The sequence below is a fragment of the Canis lupus genome, chromosome 37, assembly GCF_048164855.1.
Source record: "Canis lupus baileyi chromosome 37, mCanLup2.hap1, whole genome shotgun sequence".
NCBI classification, from domain to species: Eukaryota; Metazoa; Chordata; class Mammalia; order Carnivora; family Canidae; genus Canis; species Canis lupus.
The window spans coordinates 2,155,465-2,167,484 of record NC_132874.1 but is presented as its reverse complement, the minus strand read 5'-3'; the positions used below and the strand labels follow the sequence as shown (position 1 = coordinate 2,167,484).

Sequence of the window (12,020 nt, the reverse complement as noted above, 5' to 3'; positions counted from 1 at the left end):
GGGAGTGGGTTATATGGGGAAGGCAGAACTTCTTTTTTTTTTTAAGATTTTATTTATTTATTCATAGACACAGAGAGAGGGGCAGAGACACAGACAGAGGGAGAAGCAGGCTCTATGCAGGGAGCCCGATGTGGGACTCGATTCTGGGTCTCCAGGATCACACCCCAGGCTGCAGGCGGCGCCAAACTGCTGTGCCACTGGGGCTGCCCAAGGCAGAACTTTGCGCAATCTGATAGAAAGCAACTGGAGATTTGGCCATATCCAAAATCTCCTTTCAAAAGAGCTCAAGTGGAAGGAGCTAGCTCAGGCCTGCCAGGGAGAAACAGCAGAGGGATGTTCCTAAGCATGTCTTGTCCTATGCCATCACTGGCTCCATTCCAATCTTCACCAGAACATGAATCTCTCCCAAGAAGAACCCAAGGAAGCAGGTCAAGTCTCTGTCTTGGCCCTCAACTTCATGGCCACCTTCTTGCTGAAATAGACTTATATCTCCTTATCCTGGGTCCCTGTCATGTTCCTTGACAAGCTGACATTCAGTAGTGTCTGGGATATCTGTTTGGAAGGTGATTTTTTACTTTCTCCTGGTGCAAAGGGACTAGGTGACAACTGTGGGGAGTGGTTACTTTTATTGTAGGCTAGGTCCCCTCTAAGGTAGGTGTTCCTGACCCAGACCTTATATTGTGTTAGGAAGACTTAAGAAATGCAGACCTCTGGGGTACCTGAGTGGCTCAGTTGATTTGGCATCTGCCTTTGGCTCAGATCATGATCCCAGGACCTGGGCCCCACATTGGGCTTCCTGTTCAGCTGGGGGTCTGCTTCTCCCTCTGGCCCTCCTCCCCATTTGTGTTCTCTCTTAAATAAAATCTTTAAAAAAAGAAAAGAAAAGGAATGCAGGCCTCCAGGTAGACTTTTACCTCTAGGTAAGTGCCAGCAGGCAAACAGGCTCAGACTGAGATCTCACCCTTCCTGAACTCCTCCATTTTCTCTATCTTCTCCATCTTCTCTGAGTCCTCCAGCATCCTGTCCCTGAGCTCACCTGTCCATCTTTGAGTTCTCTCTCAGTTCTTCTCCTCTGCTCTTGACAGTCTGTGAATATGAGTAGGGCAGGTGGGGAGGAGCATGTGAATTTAGAGGCTAACAGAATCAACTCCTGTCCCAAACTGGACTTCCCACTTCCTCCTCAGCATATTTGTGGCCGGTGTTTCATTGTCTTTGCCATTATACTCTCCTCCTCAAGCCTCATTTTGGTAGCATCCTTCCAGACCTTTCCTCTTTTTCCCTCAGAGTTATCTGTTTTTGCCGTCTGGGAATTCACTTTGGTTAAGGGATCCCCATCCAGTTGCTTTGGTACTGAAGAGCATCTGGGTTTAGGGATTGAGATGAAGGGGAAGAGACAACATTGTGAGTAGGATTGAATGGTTAGAAATTGTGATCTGCAACCCCTGGACAGGCACATTTCATCAGTCTGAGACCTTTTTCTAGGATGAGACACTAAAAAATGAGATGCCATATTGGTCCTAAGGGGAATGTATGGTATCTGGGGTTGCCAGATTTAGAATGAAAAAAAAAAATACAGGGGGCCTACTTATATTTGAATTTTAGATAAATAATGTATTTTTAAGCTTTTTTTTTTACATGGGGCTACTTATACTAAAAAAAAATGATTCGTTGTTTATTGAAATTCAAATTGAAATGGGCATCCTGTATTTTATTTGGCAGCCCTAGAAGTAGCCTTTGTGCGGAAGGAGAGACAGATTGTGTGAAAGGAATTCATTTCTAAGTAGGAGGATTCGTGTTAAATAAGGCAGAAAATTCCACACCTTCCTAGGATGCCTCTATTTGGGATGGTGAAGAGACAACCACACGAGTGAGATAGATCATGTGATTAAGATAATGAGATCTGATTATAGGAGGGATTGATATCTGTAGTTAGGGTGAAATATTTGGAAAGAATAAGAGTATGGCAATTTGGGAAAGGAGAAATTTAAGTTTGGGCTAATGGTAGGTAGGAAGACAAGGCATTGGACATGTGGGGGAGAGGACAGGATCAGGGGACAGCAGAGGTTTAGTGTGTGGGCCATATTTAGGTAGAAGGGTGAGTTTGGATGGAAAGTGATTTCAAATAGGTGGATGATAGATTTACATTGGTTGGACAAGCATGATTAGGCAAGCAGGTGGGCAGTACAGAGGTATGAGTTGTGCTTGGCTGTTTAAAGTGTGGAGAATTGATGAGTTGTAGAGGAAAGTGATCAATGAGCTTTTTTGAAGGATATGTTTTATAGATACATTGGAATGCCATTTAAAAAGGTTTTGAATCCTCCTTAAACACTATGCAGTCTTTTTTTAAAAAAAATCATTCTGCAAAACAACTTACACACTAAAGAAGCAGGCCTATTTTACCCGTATGACATGCACTAACACAGATGATCTTAGTGATGAGACATAATCAAGATCAAAGTGGAACTTCCTAGGACACTTTAAGGAAATAGCTGAGATCAGGGCTGAGGCTTTTCCTCCTCAAACCTAAGCTCACACCAATGGTGGACTCCAGAGAGCAGTACTTTTCTTACACATGGAGGATACATTTGTGATTACTGAGCTCCTGAAGCACGCACTGCCAATGACGACTTTCACAGGAGTCAGACCCCAAGTCACCTGTTAGTGTCCTCACTTTATACTTCATCGTGTCCCTGAGTTCTGGTGATTGTCCTCGCACCTGTAAATCCAGCCAGATTTTAACTTGGTCAAGGGAAAGGTTTTATGCCATGCCACCTCTTCTTAATTTACCTGTTCTCTCATTTGTTGAATTTATCTGGCTACCCATATGAAGACATCCATTTTCCTTCTCCTGAATACCACCTGACTGCCCTTCTTGACAGTATATGAATATGAGTGGGGCAGGTGGAGAGATGTCCAGCATTCCATATTCTCTGCTTTGCAACTCTCCATTGTGTCTTTCCATCTTGATATTACAAGTTGATAATGCAACACCTCCTTCCCTGAGTTGTGGGAAGGTTGCAATTGTGGTAATTGGTGCAAAGAGACCAGCACAGTGGCTAGGGATGAAATAGGTACTCATTAAAATGATAGTTCTCTGAAGAGCACAAACCACGCCTTTGGTTTCTTTTGGCTCCAAACTGTTCTGAACCCAGCAAACACCAAACAGATACTGACACTTTGAGACGGCTTGTTAAAATCTGTTTCTCTTTTTGTCTCCACTTCTCAATGTTTTCATATCTCAATGGCTTTGTGAAATTTCTCTTTCTCCTTCTATTTCCCAGGATTCCTTTCTTTCAGTTCATTCAACCTGGAGGACTGGCCTTGAGGGATGAACACAACCTGAGGAAGTCTGAGCCTAAAGCATGTTCCTGGAATAGACTGAGGCCTTATGAGATAACCCTTGCAGTAGTGAGAGCACCTGAGTATTTGACTTGCATCTGCCAGCCTTCCTGTGCTTTACATTCTGTGCTCTAGGAGTCTCTCTCGTAGTTCATGGGTCGTTTGGTCAAATTCCCATTTATTCTTCCCATGGAATTAGATTCAGATTTAGACAAGAAGGTGGTTTAAAGAGATTCATTCTCAGCTCAGATGAGCAAGTGAAGCCTCTTGTACAAGCCTGTGTACACCTACACAACATTTCTAAGCTTAGGGACTCCCGTGATTCTGCCTCCCCTAGCTGAGTGCCTATACAGCACAGCTATTTCAGAAGGCAGACTGCGAAGAAGGTATAATGAGCCTAAGTTTAGCATACAGCTGGATCAGCGGGGTTGGGAGGGAAAAAACCTCAGACCACCACCCTCTCCTTTCTTGCCCTCATTTCAAGTGGATTATGCAAAAGCAGTTGGTTTTAAGTAATTTTCAGGCAATGACTTAGTCCGCCATTTGCTACTTCAGAGTTCCTGTTTTTCCAGTGTTGACTGATTTTGCATTGTTGGGGGATCATGTTAAAAAATCAAATTTTTGGAACGCCTGGGTGGCTCAGCAGTTGAGCGTCTGCCTTTCATTCAGGGCGTGATCCTGGAGTTCCAGGAATGAGTCCCACATCAGGCTCCCTGTAGGGAGCCTGCTTCTCCCTCTGCCTATGTGTCTGCCTCTCTGTGTCTTTAATGAATGAATGAATGAATGAATGAATGAATGAATGAATAAATAAATAAATAAATAAATAACTTTTTAAAAGATCAATTTTTTCTTTTTAAAAAATTGTATTGTGGTAAAATATATGGAGTGTAAAAGAAATGTAAGCATGCCACCTTTAACCACTTTTAAGTGTACAATTTGAAAACATTAACTAAATTTAGTGTTCTCCAACCATCACTACTATTTCCAAATCTTTATCTATCACCCAACTAGAAACTCAACCATTTTATACTTGTTTTCCTCCAACTCCTCATATTCTCAAATCCATGTTGTCTCTATGAATTTGCCCCTTCTAGGGCAGCCCCGGTGGTGCAGTGGTTTAGCACCACCTGCAGCCTGGGGTGTGATCCTGGAGACCCAGGATTGAGTCCCTGCATGGAGCCTGCTTCTCCCTCTGCCTGTGTCTCTGCCTTTCTCTCTGTGTGTGTCTCTATGAATAAATAAATAAAATTAAAAAAAAGAATTTGCCTCTTCTAGATATTTCCTATAAATGGATTCATATAATATTTATACTTTGGTGTCTGGCTTATTTCACTTAGCATAATGTTTTCAAGATTCATCCATGTTTTAGCATGTGTGAAGACTTCCATCTTATGGCTGAATAATACTCCATTGTGTACACACACACACACACACACACTTGGTTTATCCATTCATCTGTTCATGGATGTTTGTGTCATTTCTACCTTTTGTCTATTGTGAACAATGCTACAATGGGCATTGGTGTGCAAGTATCTGTGCAGATCTTTGTTTTCAGTTACTTTGGGTGTATACCTAGGAGTAGAATTGCTAGCTGATAATGGTAATTCTATGTTTAGCTTTTGGAGGAAGTCAGCTGTTTTGCACAACAATTTACATTTTACATTCCCATTGGCATTATATGAGGGTCCCAAATTTCCTCACAACCTTGCCAACATTTATTTTCCTGTTCTTTTTAGTTATAGCCAACCTAGTAGGTATGAAGTGATATCTCATTGTAGTTTTAGCTTGCATTTTCCTGATGATTAATGATGAACATCTTTCCATGTACTTTTTGGCCATCTGTACATCTTTAGAGAAATTTCTCTTTGAATCCCTTGCCTATTTTACTTTTTAATTAATAAAAAATTTTAATTGAAGTATAGTGGACTCACAATATTACATAAGTTTCAGGGTACAACATAATGATTCAGCAACTGTATATGTTAGTCTATATTCACCCAAGTGTAGCCCCCATCTGTCACCATATAATGCTATTACAATACTATTGATTATCTTCTCATGTTTTCTGTACTTCCCACCCCTGTGATTTATTCATTCCATGACTGGAAGCCTGGACCTTCCACTCCCTTTCAACCATTTTACCCGTCCTCTTGACCTCTTCCTCTGTCAAACACAAGTTTGTGTTTTGTATTTAAGGATTTTTTTTCTGTTTTTGTGTATGTTCTTTTGTTTTTTAGATTCCACATATAAGTGAAATCATGTGGTATTTGTATTTTTCTATCTGACTTATTCCACTTAACATAATACCATCTAGGTCCATGCATGTTGTCACAAATGGCAAGATCTCATTCTTTTTTTATGACTAAGTAATGTTCCTATATCTGTTTCTATATACCACATCTTCTTTATCCATTCATCTATTGATGGACACTTGGGTTGTTTCCATATCTTTGCTGCTGTAAATATTGCAGTAAACATAAGGGGAGCATATATCTTCTCAAATTAGTGTTTTTGTTTTCTTTGCGTAAATACCCAGTGGTGAAATTACTGGATCATATAGTAGGTCTATTTTTAAGTTTTTGAGAACATCCATACTGTTTTCCAGAGTGTCTGTGCTAGTTTGCATTCCCACCAATAATGCACAGGGGTTCCTCTTTCTCCACATCCTTGGCTCCACTTGTTGTTTTTTGTCTTTTTGATTCTAGTCGTTCTGACAGGTGTGAGGTGTTACCTCATTGTGCTTTTGATTTGCATTTCCCTGATGATTAGTGATGTTGAGCATCTTTTCATGTGTTTGTTAGCCATCTGAATGTCTTCTTTGGAAAAATGTCTTTTCAGTTCCTCTCCCTGTTTTTTAATTGGATTATTATTGTTATATACATACAAGAATATTATGTATTATATACAACTTACAATATTATATATTATAAAATATATAATATTATTATATTGTTTAAGTTCTTTATATATTTTTGGATATTAACCCCTTAATGGATATATCATTTGCAAATATCTTTTCTCATTCAGTAGGTTGACTTTTCATTTTATTGATGGTTTCCTTCACTGTGCAAGTTCTTTTTGCTTTGGTAGAGGTGGCAGGAATGTAGGAGCCCAGGCAGGATAAGGAAGACAAGTACAAAGACTTGGATTGTTTAACCCAAGCATAGTGCAGAGGGCATCCATTTAGGAATGGGCCCAAAGTATGGAGTTGGAGAAGAAGAGCGTGGGTCAGTATGAGATGTTCAAGCCTAATTAGTGCAAGGAAGGTGTCTGTCAGAGGCAGAAGCCCAGCCAATGATGTCAAACCCTGAGCAGGATGAGGAGAGCATCTCTGTAGTACAAGGCAGAGGCAATTGAAATAGAATTTGTGAAAAGGACTTTGGAGTGAGCTGTTGGTGAGCTATTATTTTTGTACATTGCCCACATACAAAAGTTCAGAATGAGTTGTCTCTTCTTTTTTACTAAATCTTCACAAGAGAGATGCCAACAAGGCCAGTCAATGGCACCAAAATATGGGGGACACAGTGGAGAGGCCATGGGTAATATTAAGGCAATGTTACCCAAATTAATTCTTTATTGAGATTAGTCTGCAGTTTCAGAGCTCTTTGGGGACAACCAGGCATGAACATTTCCCACACGTGTGGGAAACAGAATAGAAAGAGGATTGGCCCAGGAGCAACTTAAAGCCAGTTTAGGGATGCCTGGGTGGCTCAGTGGTTGAGTGTCTGCCTTTGGCTCAGGGCATGATCCCAGAGTCCTGGGATTGAGTCCCACATTGGGCTCCCTGCAGGGAGCCTGCTTCTCCCTCTGCCAATGTTTCTGCCTCTCTCTGTGTATCTTTCATGAATAAATAAACAAAATCTTTAAAAAAAAAAAGCATAAATGGGCTGAATAGAGAAATGAAAGCAACTCAGAGAAAAAGAAGCAGGAGGAAAGAGAGAGGAAACATTTTCCCCAACAATTGTCAAGTAGCCGCCATTCAGCAGCTTCAGGGAGTGAAGGGAAAAGTTTGATATTTATGTCAAGTATGAGTTTGAATGTGACAGGGAGCTCAGCATTTTAATTTTGGGACTGAGACTGTATTACTCAGGATAAGTCATGAAACTACTTAGGTCTTCATATGGACATAGGGGAAAAAATGAGTCCCAGTGAATGGAAATAAAATGATAATGGAACACCTTCAAATATATGGTCTATATCATCATGTCCCAAACCCATAAGATAGTTATGGACAAGGAGTCACAGGGCTCAGGGAAAATAAGACAAGACCATATACGAATGAAAATAGCAAGAATGGGCCTTGAAGAATGAAGATGAGAAATCATGGATGAAAAAAAAAAAAAAAGAAATCATGGATGTATGGATCAGGCATGAAGTTGGAATTCTTCTAATGACTTTTTTAATTGAGGAGGCTTTAACAAACACATAAAGGGAAGTAGTGACAGCAAAGGCTGAGCATTTTGAGCATGTTATGGGCTGAATTGTGTCCCTCCAAAATTTGTATGTTAAAACCCTAACCCTTGCTACCTCAGAATGTAGCTGCATTTAGAGATAGGGCCTTTAAAGACATAATCAAGTTAAATGAGTTAGAGTGGACCCTAATCCAATCTGACTGGTATCCTTTAAGAAGAGGAGATTAGGACAGAGAGAAACCAGACATGTACATACAAAGGAAAAACCATGTGAGGACACAGAAGGTCGCCATGCACAAGTCAAGGAGAGAGGCCTGAGGAGAAACCAAATCTGCCGACACCTTGATTTGAACTAGGATTTGATCTAGCCTCCAGGACCGTGAGAAGAATTTCTGTCGTTTAAACCATCCAGTTTGTGGTATTTTGTTGCAGCAGCCCTAGCTGAAGAATACAGAGCGGAAGGGTTATGTTATCAAAATGAAGTATTTCAGAGGATATATTTAATTGTAAGAATGAGGAAGTTTGAGAGTGTGGGAACTGGGCCTTTGTTTATCCGGCCAGCTCCTGAGGTTAAGGATTGTTCAGGTCTCTGTAAATCTCCAACCTCAGTATAATGCTTGGCACAGAATGTGTTCTCAATAATTATACGTAAAATGAATGATGGGATGAAAAGGAAGAGAGTTTTAAGAGAGGTTGTATAGAAATAATCTGTGGTGATTCTCAAGATTTCTGGTACCAGGACCATTTTTTTAAAAATTTTATTTTTAAGTAATCTCTAAACCCAATGTAGGGTTTGAGCTTATGACATTTTTTTTTTTTTAAATTTATGATAGTCACACAGAGAGAGGGAGAGAGGCAGAGACACAGGCAGAGGGAGAAGCAGGCTCCAAGCACTGGGAGCCCGACGTGGGATTCGATCCCGGGTCTCCAGGATCGCGCCCTGGGCCAAAGGTAGGCGCTAAACCACTGCACCACCCAGGGATCCCTGAACTTATGACATTGAGATCAAGAGTTGCATGCTCTACTGACTGACTCAGGCTGGCACCCCAGGACTCTTCATACTCTTAAATATTATTGTGAAACCAAAGATCTTTCTGGATTATATCTATCAACATTTACTATGTTAAGATTTAAAACTGCAAATTTAAAAGCATTTACTTGTTGGGGTGCCTGGCTGGCTCAGTCTGCAGAGCATGAGTCTTGATTATGGGGTTGTGAGTTCAAGCCTCATGTTGGGTGTAGAGGTTACTTTAAAAACAATTTTTAAAATCTTGGAAAAATTGTTAATTTTTTCTAAAATAAAAACAATCAACTTATTAAATAACATTTTATGAAAAAATAACTATATATTTTTTCTTTAACTGTCCTTAATGACTGGCTATGTCGTATATGAACAAAGTTTGGCTTCATACAGATATGTTGTTAGAAAAGGAAAGAGTATTTTAATAGCTTTTTTAGTTAATTGTGGATATTCTTTTTTGATTTTATAACAAAACTTGACAGGTGGCATCTTCTTAGGGTTGATTGTAATGTGGAATCTGAAGCCTTATCATTAAGTTTGAATGGATCTTTTAACCCATGTGCGTTTGGTAAATAGGTTGGCATATTGGTCCACGGAGGTGTTCAGCTTTTCCAAATATTGAAACATTTCAGTATATAATGTCAAACAAACAGAAAAGAACATTCATTAATACCATCACCAATCTCATCAGAATATATCTCATCAGAAATATCTCTAAGTATTAGGGACACCTGGGTGGCTCTGTTGGGTGGGTGTTTGCCTTTGGCTAAGGTCATGATCCCAGGGTCCTGAGATTAAGTTGGCATGGGGCTCCCTGCTCAGTAGGGAGCCTGCTTCTCCCTCTCCTCCTGCTTGTGCTCTCTAGCTCACTCACTCTCAAATAAAAAAAAAAATTTTTTTAAAAAAGGAAATATCTCTAAGTATTGCAAAGCTGCAAGTTCATGAAGTCTCCTAACTGCTAATTTTCACTTGAAAGCTAATAATTCATCATTGTAAACAAATCCTCTCAATTATTTTCTTTGAATTGTTTTTTAGACAGATTTCTTGAGAAAAATCTCTGAGTATATCATAGTTTTGCCTATTTGTGCTTTCAAATAAAAATGATGTTCCATGAAAACAAAACATCTAGATCAGTTTGCAAGTCAAAAGTCATCCAAACACTTTTCTTAGACAATCATCCTATTTTTATACACAACTGAAGTGCTTTTTCTGCATTAACATTTATTCATATGGATTATTAAAAAGACATGTACTTAAGGGTAAGAGCTAATAAAGTGATTTTTTTTGTTACTGCATCATCAAGGATATTCTCAAATAAACCAACAACCACCCCCGCCCCAGCCCTATATGTGACCCCTATGAACACAATGAGGGCGAGTACCTCTTGATATACTGCCTTGATCCATAAAAGGAACCAGCAGTTTTATCTACTGTTTTTGCACCATCAGCCTTTTTCATAACAAATAAAAGCCTTGATATTATTATGAAAATAAGTTTGGCTTCACATACATTGAAAATGTCTCAGGATCTCCATGGATCTGTTCACCACACTTTGAGAACTGATGTTCTGAAGTATGGGGATTTGAAGGACAAGAGACCAAGCTTGCCTTGGAAGTTTAGAACTGAGTCCTCAAGCATATGGCAGGTTGCGAATTAATGTTGGTTGAATGGACTGGAGAATCCATAATTGTATAAATATTTGCTTAATTGAATGAATGCAGTGATGTGGATAAAAATGGTGGAGAAAGCATGCTTTTTGGAATCAGAATCTGCTTTAAAGGTCTGGCTTTGCCACTTAGCAGCTGTGGGGTTAATTCTGCAGAGCCTCACTTTTACCAGGATAATGATATATAGATTTATGACCAAGAAATTAAATTGGGACTAAATGAAATTATGTGTATAAAAGTCTTTTAACAAGTGCAATCTACCCCCTAACATGGTGTTTGAACTAAAAAATCTCAAGATAAAGGGTCATACACTCTACCCATAGAACCATCCAGGTTTCCTTATATGGATAAAGTCTTTAATAGAATTTTTGGTTGTATACAGGTAGAGAAAGCATGGAGACTTTAAAAATCAGTTTGTGATATTTCAAGGGTAATAACTCCGGAGACATCAGTGGGAATGTAGTCAAATTGACAGGTAGGTATGGACCATGGACATACTATTTAGTGAGTCTACTTCTCCAACAAAAGAGGCTGTGGACGGCAAAACATCGGCATCTCTGAAGAGAAGACGATCTAGATCAATAGGGAATGAAGAAAATACTGTCCACAGGTCAGTTTTTTAGTAGGTACACCAGGAATTCCAGAAATTCCATGATTCATTTAAAATCTAACCAGGGGCGAGTTCTCACCGCCTTCTTAGCGCAGTGGGCAGCGCGTCAGTCTCATAATCTGAAGGTCCTGAGTTCGAGCCTCAGAGAGGGCATGTTTTTGTCTCGAAGCTTGCTCACCTCACCTCATTTTCACAGTCGACGACAACCTCACTTTTAGAGACCGGGGGGCATCCTGAGGGCTGCGCTCACTGCGCCTGGGATGTGGTTGCTCCTGTCCCAAACCGAGAAGGTGACAATCCGTGAGATGCGGGGAGTTCCCGCAGCAGGTGTTGGGAGCCGCATTCCACCCGCGCTCTGCCTCCTGCCGGGGAAGCCGGGGACCTGCGGGTCGCGAGAAACCGGCGGGGAGGGGGGTGCGCGGGGGCGGGGGCGGGGGCGCGCCACCCGGTGCCGGGACAGCCAGGGGCGCCGGGAGGAAATCCTCCACGCAGGCTGGGAGGAGCCGCAGGGGCCGCGCTAGTGCCTGGAGGTCGGGCCGCGCCTTCCCCGGCGGCCACCTGCCGAGCGCATCCCAGCGCCGCGTGCACCTCGGGGTCCTGCTTTTCCCGTCTGTTTTCAGTTTTAGGGGCACGTAGAAGACGGGGACATAGTGGATATCTTTGAAGCGTAGTGAACGGGCTCTTTCTGCCCTTTTTTCCTACGTTTCCGCCCACCTCGGCAGGCCCCGCGATATTCTGATCGACCCTCCTAACAGACCGCTTGTGTCCGACGAGGGGACACAGGGGAAGCGGGGTGGGGGTCCCCGCGGCCTCGGAAGGGCTCAGAGAGGGAGGAGGTCCGGGCCAGGAGGCGTCCTGGGGCGCCCGCAGTGCGCTGAGCTGGTGCAGTGGGCCAGGCGCCCCGCCCCCCTTCCCAGCAGCTGTGAGAAGTTCATTTTAGTGGTGACAGCACCTCTCCGCTCCCTGGATCT

General features: G+C 41.6%; 1 non-coding gene across 1 annotated transcript; it reads left to right on the top strand.

The window, feature by feature from the left end:
* The first annotated feature begins 11,129 nt into the window (after positions 1-11,129).
* Positions 11,130-11,202, top strand: TRNAM-CAU (transfer RNA methionine (anticodon CAU)). The gene has a single exon. It is a non-coding gene; the product is annotated as a tRNA-Met (tRNA).
* The last annotated feature ends 818 nt before the right edge of the window (positions 11,203-12,020 follow it).